An 11,074-nucleotide genomic window follows, 5' to 3' on the forward strand; every position below is an offset into this window, starting at 1 on the left:
GCCAGATAGCGTGCATCAGGTGAGCTTTGAAATGGAATCGGTTAAAACTACTGAACAAAGATAAGACAGTTAATAGTGACTCTCTTAATTCAAGGCTGGGCCTCTAGCTCAATGGTCAAGGCTTTGTTCTTCAGCCTGGAGGTCGGAGGTTCAATCCCAGCTAATCTACCAAAAACAAGCTAGTTTGAGTCATCAAGTTTAATGGAAACAAGGGTGGGAAGAGGGGCAATATAAGATTGGGAATCTTGGAAAATTGGTTGGAATCAAGAGGAGAGATTTTATCCATTGGTAATGGATGGGAAAGATAAAAAAATAAAATAGAAAAGAGACTATTGGAAGAACACCTTGATGAGAGAGACATATATAGAAAGGGACAAATAAGAAGAGGCGACAATCAGGAACGAATAAGGAGACTACAATGAACAACTAACAAGAGATATTGAAGGGACAACAATGTTTCTACCGTGATCGACAAACTGAACTTTGAAAGGCTTCAATAGCAATCAACTAAAACCAGAATGCAGTGCACTTCAGAGATGATCAACAAATGGAACAGTGGTCACTATCATGCTTTGATACTATGATACGGTTTGAGTTTTTGGAATACTAAATTTGACCATTATGGGTTGCCGTCATTGTATTATACATGTGTATGGAGATTAAAGAAATACGTGTAGGGTATCTTGACAATGTGTGCATGCTATTTATATCTTTATTAGTATTAATATAAAAAAGGGAGTTCAATTCATAATTTGTGATCCCTTTTCGCTGTTCACAAGACCCTTCACTTTATTTGAATTATGCTTGCAACATCTTTGTATAATACCAGCAAAGAAGCATAAAATGCTATCGAACAAAGTAGGATACACAACTTTAAAATATAGGACTACTACATATAATTTATTCTCAATGAGGCGGTTATATGCTCATTTTCATCCTTTTCTAGTCATACAAATCACCAAATTGATGTACTTGCGTTTCCCATTTGATTGAAACTGAACAACATTTTGTTCATATTTTTGGAACAAATCATCTATTGTCGCCTCTCCAAAGTGACTAGCAAGCATGGATTCCGACACAGCTCTAATGCACTTTGAAACGTTTTGCGCACTTGCCAAGTTATTAAACGCAGATGTTTCCTCATAGGCATCTTCACTACCATCCCAATTAATATCAATTATTTCGAGGCGATCAAGACTAAAGGATCCTTCTGTCTCAATAATAGCCTCCAGTTCATGAATTGAAGGTGTATAATAGGGTAGATTAAATGAATCCACTTTCTCCTGTTCAATCACTCCCTAAATTGGACAAACTTGTTAGCAAAGCAAAGAAAATAATGATCTATAGAGTTTTCAATGAGAGAGAGATGAGGGGGTTTAAATAGTTACAATGTGAATTTGTTTATACCTGTAAGACCATGTCGTGGAGAGCTTGAGCCAACGGTTCCCAACAGCAGTCTCTATTGTATGGATATGAGCTTCTCCTTCCATGAAGTGTTAGGACCATACGTCCTCCACCAATTAGTTCTTCCGAGCGTAACTTGAGAAAGAAGGAAAAGTCCCTTTGAAATTCCGCTAAGTCTTACTTTAAACACGCTTGAAGGGCTTGTCTTTGCCAAGTAAATATTACCCTTGTTTAATGTGATGCCCATTTCGTTTTGAAGCCCTTGAGGAACCTGGTGTGTTTTAATGCCTATGTTAGGGTATGCTTTAAAACATGAAATTCCTGCACATGATACATGCATGCTTGCCGCTTCCTTATATGGTCTTTGAATTTTGATCTTTAATGCCTATGTTAGGGTATGCTTTGAAACATGACATTCTTACACATGATACATGCATGCTTGCCGCCTTATATGATCATGAATTTTGAACAAATTTGAGTACATAAATTTATATTTTGCATGAGTTTCCATGTATGTTCGCACACACATACGCACAAGCACTAGTATTCTCACCATCAAATCCTGAGGTAAAATGGTGAGCCCCACTCCATAAAAAATCTAAGGTTTAAATTAGTGGACCCTACTTTTGAATGGGTTTAATTGGAGATGGTGGCCCCACTACATCAAAACATGTGGTATAAAATGGTGAGCCCCACCCTTGGTATGAGTAGGTATAAAATGGTGTGGGTCTCACCCCATCAAAATATAATGTGAGAAATGGTGGGCCTGCAGTGCTGTGCTTGAGGTGTAAAAAAATTCATGGAAAATAATATTCTATTGGAAAGATTCCAAAGTCCAGTAGGTTTGGGTGGAGATAGTGGGCCCGCCCATGGGTGTAAACTGGTGTGATCAACCATAATGCATGGGTTTGGGTGGAGATGGTAGGCGTCATCCCCAGGAAAACATGGTATAGAATAGTGGTTCCTAGCATATCAAAACATGAGGTGCCTATATATGCATGGGTTTAAATGATGGGCCTCACCCTATCAAAATATGTGGTCTAAAATGGTTGGCCCGAGCATGTTATGCATGAGGTGTAAAAGAATTACCATACAAAAATCTCAGAAAATATTTTCCATGGAAAATATTTACCAATAAAATTATCCATGAAATTAGTCTTCCAATAAAACCAAATCGTCCAAAAATTAGTCTTTCTAAATACTGATTCCTCTCTCTAAAACCATGCCCCCGACTCTTATAAGAAGCACTCCTAAAAAATTCGATGTTTGTTTCTAGGAATTGCTAGGGACCATCACAGAAGTCATTTCGTGGGTGCGCAATTGCATGAGAGAGCATCCACCTAAGATGAATTAAATGAATAGTGACAAAATCAGTTGAAAAGTGAGGCTATGTGGCTGCTATCTCATTCAAGAACACTGAAATGCCTTCTGCGATGGTCCCTAGCAAATCCCTTTGTTTCTAGTGGGCTGAAAATATCTCCAAAGAAAAATTAAAAGATCTTTGTAACTAAAAATAAATAAAAATTAGAGGAATGATAGAATGAAGGGCGCCCTTGCAAAAATAAGCTCCAAGGACGCCACTATTGGTTGCTTTATGCAAAGTCAACACGGTTTCAATGTTTCTAGGAGCATTTCCACTTTTTTAGGTGCATTCCACCTTTTTCCGGGCTGCACTTTGCATAAAGCAACCAATAGGGGCACCCTTGGAGCTGATTTTCGCAAGAGCGCTCTACATTCTATCATTCCTCTTTTCTTGAAATATTTCAAAAAATGCCCATGAGAAAAACAATAACGTGGTACAGAAAATTTGCATTGATTAAAATATGCAATAATTTTTAAGGGGATTTGCCAGGGTCCATCGCAAAAGGCATTTCGCAGCTGGTCTGTCACATGCCAGACCAGCCACCTCATGAATGGAGACAACAGCACAAGGTGGCTGGTCTGACATGCGACCGTGAGCAGCCGCGAAATGCCTTTTGCGATGGACGCTCTCAATTCCCATTTTAAAATATTTTTTAGTTCATAAAGTTTAAAAACAGGGCATCCAAAATTTAATTTTTTTCATGATTCTTTCAGTTTATTCGGAGAATTTTATTTCTATATATGCATAATACAATATATTTGTCGACATAAATTTGTTAGTAGGAAACTTTCAATCTAACATCTTTGAGGCCCTATAAATGACCTATTTATGGGCTGCTCCTACCATGAAGATCACTGACCTGCGAGAGCCAATGGAGACTATAAGAAGAATGAACAAAATGTAGACTTTTGCTTGGGAAAAGCCTCCCATAAAACGAACCAGCCACTCCTGCAACAAAACACTGCGCCAAATCGGCCCCTTTCTTTTCATTAAGTTTCTCATAGAAACTTGGTAGCAGATATCTGAAAATGGTGTTAAAATCGTTCCCTGGAAGGTCATTCAAGAACATTTGGAACTCAGGCAACGGATGGTTCAGCTGGTGGCATTTCATCACAACAGCATCTATTATATTAGACAGCACTAAGAAGGTGTTGGGTCCTGAAGAACAACCCAAGTCTGCTATGGTTATCTTCTTAGGGAAAGAGACACAGTAAAGACTTGATATGGCTTCTTCTGTTATGGGCCTCACTTTGGTTATTGCTGTTCTCTATACAAAATGAAAAAAAAAATGTCATAACCAAATCATGTAGAAGACCATTAGAAGAGAGAGAGAGAGAGAGAGAGAGAGAGAGAGAGAGAGAGAGAGAGAGAGAGACCTGTAGTGATGAATTATTAGCATAGCTGGCATCTCCCACTCCACCATTCATGTGAAGAACTTGTTGGACTTCCATGGCGGGCCTGCTTCAACTAGACGAGATACCTTATGTTTTAATATGTTGTGAACTTCCGTCTCACCTTTTCTCACTTTTATGCATCTTGACATGTCGGTATACTCTGTCATTGTCCGGATTTCCACCCATCTATCCATAATATATATATATATATATATATATATATATATATATATATATATATATATATATATATATATATATATATATGAGCATGCATTTGCTGCGCTCGAGCACAGAAACAGCGTTGGGCCACATTTTGGGTGGGATCCAAAGCATTAATTTGATGGGCTCTTTCATGGGTAGGGTGTCCACCAAAAATCAGCTCCATTAGATCACCTTAGGGTGTCCATTTGTGGGGCAAAAAATGGACAGATTTGCGGACAAACAGTATCTGTCCATTTTTTGCCCCACAAATGGGCACCCATTGGTGATCTAATTGAGCTGATTTTTGGTAGGCCCCTTATCATATCTGCTATTACTTGCTTAGCAGTAGTTGTGCATGCGAATGTTATTGCTTTCCTAGATGTGATGGGTTAGGAGTAGATGCGGTGAGTTAGGATTTGGATGTTTATTTTCTTTTGCCCATCCCCGAGTCATGCATGCTTAGATAGACATTTCTTCGGGGGTGTTCGTTCCCATTTCACATGATTTTAGCCCAAAACTCTTCAAAATTAATTAAAAATGGCATAAGAGACCAGGTGCTTGCACTTGGGCGAATTTGGGGCGCTTAATACCTTCCCCATTAGTCATCAGGCACGGACTTTTGTATCTCTGGTTATCCGTTGCAACAGAGTATTTCATAGGATCCAGGGCCTACTTCCTTGGATGGCGACTCTTCTTTGTTATAGGTACATTTTGGTTCCGGGCTGGTCCTTGAATCGAGAGGTATCTCATTTATATCGCCACCCATGCTGTGAGTGGCATCATTTCGAGAGTTCCTTGGTAGAGCTCTCCTTCACATTGTGGAGATCTTAGAGGACAGACGTGGGATCTCGTGTCCCTCGCTTACCGTCCTCGGGATCGGGGTCCACACCACAATTTTGACCCCGGAACCACTACGGAACCACATTTTATACCTCAGAACCACTACGGAACCACATTCTATACACCGGAACCACTCGGGAACAACATTCTATAACTCGAAACCACTAGGGAACCACATTTTATACCCCGAAATCACTAGAGAACCACATTTTATACCTCGGAACCACTAAGGAACCATATTTTCTACCCCGGAACCACTAGGGAACCACATTTTATAAGTCAAAACCACTACGGAACCACATTTTCTACCGCGGAACCATTACGGAACCACATTTTATAGCTCAAAACTATTAGGGAACCACAATTTCCACCCCGGAACCACTAGGGAACCACATTTTCTACCACGGAACCACTAGAGAACCACATTTTATACCTCGGAACCACTAGGGAACCACATTTCATACCAACCACATTTTATACCCCGGAACCACTAGGGAACCACCATTTATACCCCGGAACCACTAGGGAACCACATTTTATACCTCGGAACCACATTTTATAGCCCGGAACCACATTTTATAGCCCGGAACCACTAGGGAACCACATTTTCTACCCTGGAACCACTACGGAACCACATTTTCTACATTTTATACCCCGGAACCACTAGGGAACCACATTTTATACCTCAGAACCACTACGGAACCACATTTTCTACCCCGGAACCACTAGGGAACCACATTTTATACTCCGGAACCACTAGGGAACAACATTTATACCCCTGAATCACTAAGGAACCACATTTTATCTCCCAGAACCACTAGGGAACCACATTTTATACCTTAAAACCACTAGGGAACCACATTTTATACCCCAGAACCACTAGGGAACCACATGTTCAGCGGTAAAAAATGTCTTCGAACCACTAAATTGTGTTTCCGAGGCCTAAGTAATGGTTCCAATAGGTTTTAAACACCAATGATACGTCTATGATGACTTTTAAAACCACTAAAATACTGTAATAATATACCAAACACTAGTTAGACTCTTGGAACTACAATTTTGAGTCTTGGAACCACTATGTAACCTCTTGAAACCACTAAATTGTGGTTCCAATGCCTACGTAATGGTTCCAATATGTTCCAAATACTAATGATACAGTCATGATCCCTTTCACAACCAATAAAGTAGTATTACAATGTACCAACCACTTGAGAAGCATAATTTACAGTCATGAAACCACTATTTAACCTCCGAGGAACCACTAAATTGTGGTTCCGAAGCCTAACTAATGGTTCCAAGAGTCCAAGTATACATACGATGTCCAATCAGGCTTCTCTCTATACACACAAAGAGAGAGGATAGAGAGAGAGAGTTAGAGAGAGAGAGGTCAAGATAAACATGGTAATATCCAAACAAAGAGGCTGGTAGACCATGAAAACATGAAAACAACGCACAAATAACATGAAAAACATGAAAACCCAAGAAATCATAAAAACATGAAAACATGAAAAGAATATGTAAACCCTATTTAAGTAGACGAGAATGGCCATACTTGGAGCTATGTTTATCAACCAAGAAGAAACAAGTAATGGTGTTTTTTTTCCAAAAGACTATGGCTGCTATTCACGTTGGATGAGTTACCAAGGTATCCAACAATGGTTGTTTTTTACGTTGGAAGTTGGTTGGGGAAGAAGAAAGAAAAAGAGAAGGTGGTAGGTCAAATAGCTTAGGGATTAGAGCTTATGAAGTTGGTGGGAAAAAGCAAGGGGTATATTTGTCCTAAAAGCCTATTTTCGTACCCTGACAGCCCATTTTTTATAAATTTGAAATGACTACCCTTTTTTCACAATATAATGAAAACTTTGCATTTTTCTAACAAATTTTTTTTTTTTTTTAAAAAAAAAAAAGTCATATGCTTTGTTTTTTATGTGTCCTAAGAAGATTGTCGGTCAAAGGATATTGTCTCTTTCCATGTTGCATTCAGCATTTCTATTCAGGAATGCTTCACACTTCTACTCAGTTGGATACGCAAATCTTACATTCTGTGTCTATGTCATTAAGCATACGTCGGTGTCCAAAGTCCTACTATTGTTTTACAAGGCTAAAAATGGTTTACACGATTAAAGGTTTGGTGTGCATGTGCATCACACTTGACTTTAAAAAGTTGTGCAGGATTGTTTTGATAGTACCATGTGGGGCCCATTATGTTAATTGTGCGAGACCGAAGTTTACTTTTTCCTAATAAAAAAAAAGGGAGTGATAAATCGACTCCCATATATCTTAAATCTACACCCCATGTGTCTATCTCTCTCCTCCTTTTCTCTCTCTAGCCCAGAGGAGAGAGAAAGACACAAAAGACACTTAGGGAGTCGATTTAAGATATTTGGGAGTCAATTTATCACTGCCCTAAAAATAGACTGACTTAGCATATCGACATATTGAATACACTGTAGAGGAAGAATAATGTAGAGTTGCAACTCGGGCTGATTTTTGCTAGGTCAAGTTCTTTCACCGTAAAATCGGATCTCAACCAAGTTGCACCCCTTGAATATTGATTTAGTGCCCCCACTTGAGCATGTGGTCGGATCTCCGATTGGGTTTTACGGTGAAAAAAACTGACCTCCCAAAAATCAACCCGAGTTGCACCTCTACAATGTTCTCCATCTGCACTGTATTCAAGATGCACTCCTAGAATATTGATTTAGTGCCCCACTTGAGCATGTAATGCATGTCATGTAACATGTTTCCTGTAAATTAAGAAAGCATGTTGTTGGGTTCCATGCAAAAGCAAATATTTAGTCCCACATCGGATAAGTGAAATAGATGGGAATGGATTATAAGGGATGGGCACCCTGCCTCTAAGAGCTAACTTTTAGGGGTGAGTTCTACCAGGTTAAACTGGTCATGATTGGGAAGTATAGACCTCCACGTGAAAAAAACCAGTCACTCCAAAAGATTAAGCTGTTGGAGACGGCATTATTTAATCTTTTATACTTTAATGCTCCCCCTCATGTGTGGCTCCTCTTTTTAGGGTTGGCCTACACGTTGCACATGTCGCCCCACTTTCGGGTTGACCATTGCATATGGATTTTTAACACCAAGGAGGTTTGAACTCGGGACCTATGCTCTGATACCATGTGAAACAACCAGTTAGTCCAAAAACTTAAGCTGTTAGAGTTGGCATTATTTAATCTTTTATACTTTAACACTCCCAACCACCAAAACACTCAGTAAACAATCAGTACCACTTCTGTCTCACCTTTTCTCACTTTTATGCATCTTGACATGTCAGTATACTCTGTCATTGTCCGGATTTCCACCCATCTATCCATAATATATATATTATATGAGCAAGCATTTGCTGCGCTCGAGCACAGAAACAGGGTGGGGCTACATTTTGGTTGGGATCCAAAGCATTCATTTGATGAGCCCTTTCATGGGTAGGGTGTCCACAAAAAATCAGCTTCATTGGATCACCTTAGGGTGTCCATTTGTGGGGCAAAAAATGGACAGATTTGCGGACAAACGCTATCTGTCCATTTTTTGCCCCACAAATGGGCACCCATTGGTGATCCAATGGAGTTGATTTTTGGCAGGCCCCTCATCCATGATGGGGCCTTCCAAATGAATGCTTAGGATCACCCCCCCCCCACCAATGGCCCCACCCCTTGTTTCTGCGCTCGAGCCAACACTTTCCCATTTTATATATATGAGGAAAGTGTTGGCGAGCTTAAGCTCACCATAAGTGAGCTCACCAAACTTATGGTGAGCTTAAGCGCCCAATCACATTGGGGCCTACTTTGTTAGGATGATGCAAAGCATTCATTTGAAAAGCCCTTACATAGATGGGGTGTGTACCAAAAATCAGCTCCATAGGATCATCCTAACACATCCATTTGTGGAGGTCAAAATGGACAGACATTATTTGTCCACAAATCTGCCCATTTTCGTCCACCACAAATGGAGGGGTTAGGATGATCCTAAGGAGCTATTTTTGGTACACACCCTATCTATGATAGGGCCTTGCAAATGAATGGTTTGGATCACCACAGAAAATGTGGGACCCATGTGATTGGGGCGCTTAAGCTCACCAACACTTTCCTCTCTCTCTCTCTCTCTCTCTCTCTCTCTCTCTCTCTCTCTATATATATATATATATATATATATATATATATATATATATATATAGAGAGAGAGAGAGAGAGAGAGAGGAATAAGAGTGTGCGCTCGACCGCACCAAGCTTAGGTGCGGTCGAGGGCCAAAAACTCATGTGGGGCCACATTGTTAGGATGGCCCAAAGCATTCATTTGCAAGACCCCATCATAGATAGGGTGTGTACAAAAAATCAGCTCCATAGGATCATCCTAACCCATCCAAAAGTGAAGGGCAAAATGAACAGACACCGTTTGCCACAAATCTGCCCATTTTTGCCCTCCATTTTTGGAGGGATTAGGATGATCCAATGGAGCTGATTTTTTGTACACACCCTATCTATGATAGGGCCTTGCAAATGAATGGTTTTGATCACTACAAAAAGTGTGGGACCCATGTGTTTAGGCCCTCGACCGCACCTAAGCTTAGGTCGACCCTTATATATATATGAGTTAAGTGAAGCTACACACACCGACGGCTTAAAATACAGTGGGCCCACATTATTTGGGTGATCCAAACCATTCATTTGATAGGACCTCACATTGATAGGGTGTGCCCAAAAAATCAGCTCCATTGGATGATCTCAACCCTTCAAACTGTGGAGGCAAAAATGGACAGATTTGTGAAGGTTTTTACACGTCCATTTTTGCCTCCACAAATCGTAGGGTTGGGCTGATCCTATGAGGCTGATTTTTTGGGCACACCCTATCTATGTCAGGGCCCATCAAATGAATGGTTTGCATCACCCAAACAATATGGGGCCCACTGTATTTTAAGCCGTCGATGTAGCTAAGTTAGCTACAAGTATGTGTAGCTACACTTTTCTCTATATATATACACACGCACACACACATATGACGAAACCATAATAAAAAAAATGAATTGGAACTGATGTTGCATCTGTTTGACTTATATCTTGAGGTTAATTCACATTTCATTCCAAAAATGCAATTTTTTAGTTAGGTTTTTTCCTTGAAACCCGACCTGACCCGAGATTGGGCAAAGTTTTCCACTCTAAAAAATCAACCCAACTCAAGACCCATGATTCGTGAACTTGACCCAAGGAATTTTCGAGTCGGGCAAAACCCTAACCAAGTTGCAACCATGGTCCTAATCATCTCAAAATCGAATAAGCTTAAGAATTATTCGGTACTTTTCTTAGGACCTGTCCACCTTTACATTTCATTTCGTGGAGTTCAATAATCTTACCATTCGCCATAAAAGAAAAGCGAGATGATTTTTTCGCGCCCCCCCTCCCCTTGCCGGATTATGTGCCCTCGTTTATTGCCCATTAACAAAACAAGAACCTTGCTAAGTTTGCTAGATACAAAATAAAATACAAGAGCCTGACAAGGCCACAAAAACGGTTATCACCGTTAGATCAATTCTAACGATCAATATTGCGTCCCACACGAAGACACCATTGATCTGGCATTTAATCAGCACCCTCGATCTGGTAGACCATCATGAGACCTAGTCTTAATAGGCCATTCTATGGATCTCCCATGGCTTCAAAATCACGTCAATCATTCTATTTTGACATCCAATAATGTGTCTTTTTTGTTGTTGTTAAACGCATTATTGGGTGTTAGGATAGAGTACCATTTACATGATTTTTGGGCTGTAAAAGATTGAGAGCAAGGCCTATCAAACAAACAGATTAATCAAAGGTAGACCCACTATGCCTTAGTACAACTGTACAACAAAGTGGTGAGC

The 11,074-nt window shown here is 40.1% G+C and overlaps 1 pseudogene across 1 annotated transcript; it reads right to left on the minus strand.

Moving 5' to 3' along the window:
- Positions 1-703: 703 nt before the first annotated feature.
- LOC143846221 (putative jasmonic acid carboxyl methyltransferase 1) lies at positions 704-4,319 on the minus strand (annotated as a pseudogene). Its single transcript, XR_013234702.1, has 4 exons — positions 4,144-4,319; positions 3,627-4,034; positions 1,408-1,675; positions 704-1,298 (listed from the first exon to the last, which is right to left on the minus strand). The product of XR_013234702.1 is annotated as a putative jasmonic acid carboxyl methyltransferase 1 (transcript).
- Positions 4,320-11,074: the final 6,755 nt, after the last annotated feature.

This window comes from Tasmannia lanceolata, unplaced genomic scaffold (genome assembly GCF_043159265.1).
Source record: "Tasmannia lanceolata isolate RefF3 unplaced genomic scaffold, GAP_Taslan_0.1 ptg000015l, whole genome shotgun sequence".
Taxonomy (NCBI): domain Eukaryota; kingdom Viridiplantae; phylum Streptophyta; class Magnoliopsida; order Canellales; family Winteraceae; genus Tasmannia; species Tasmannia lanceolata.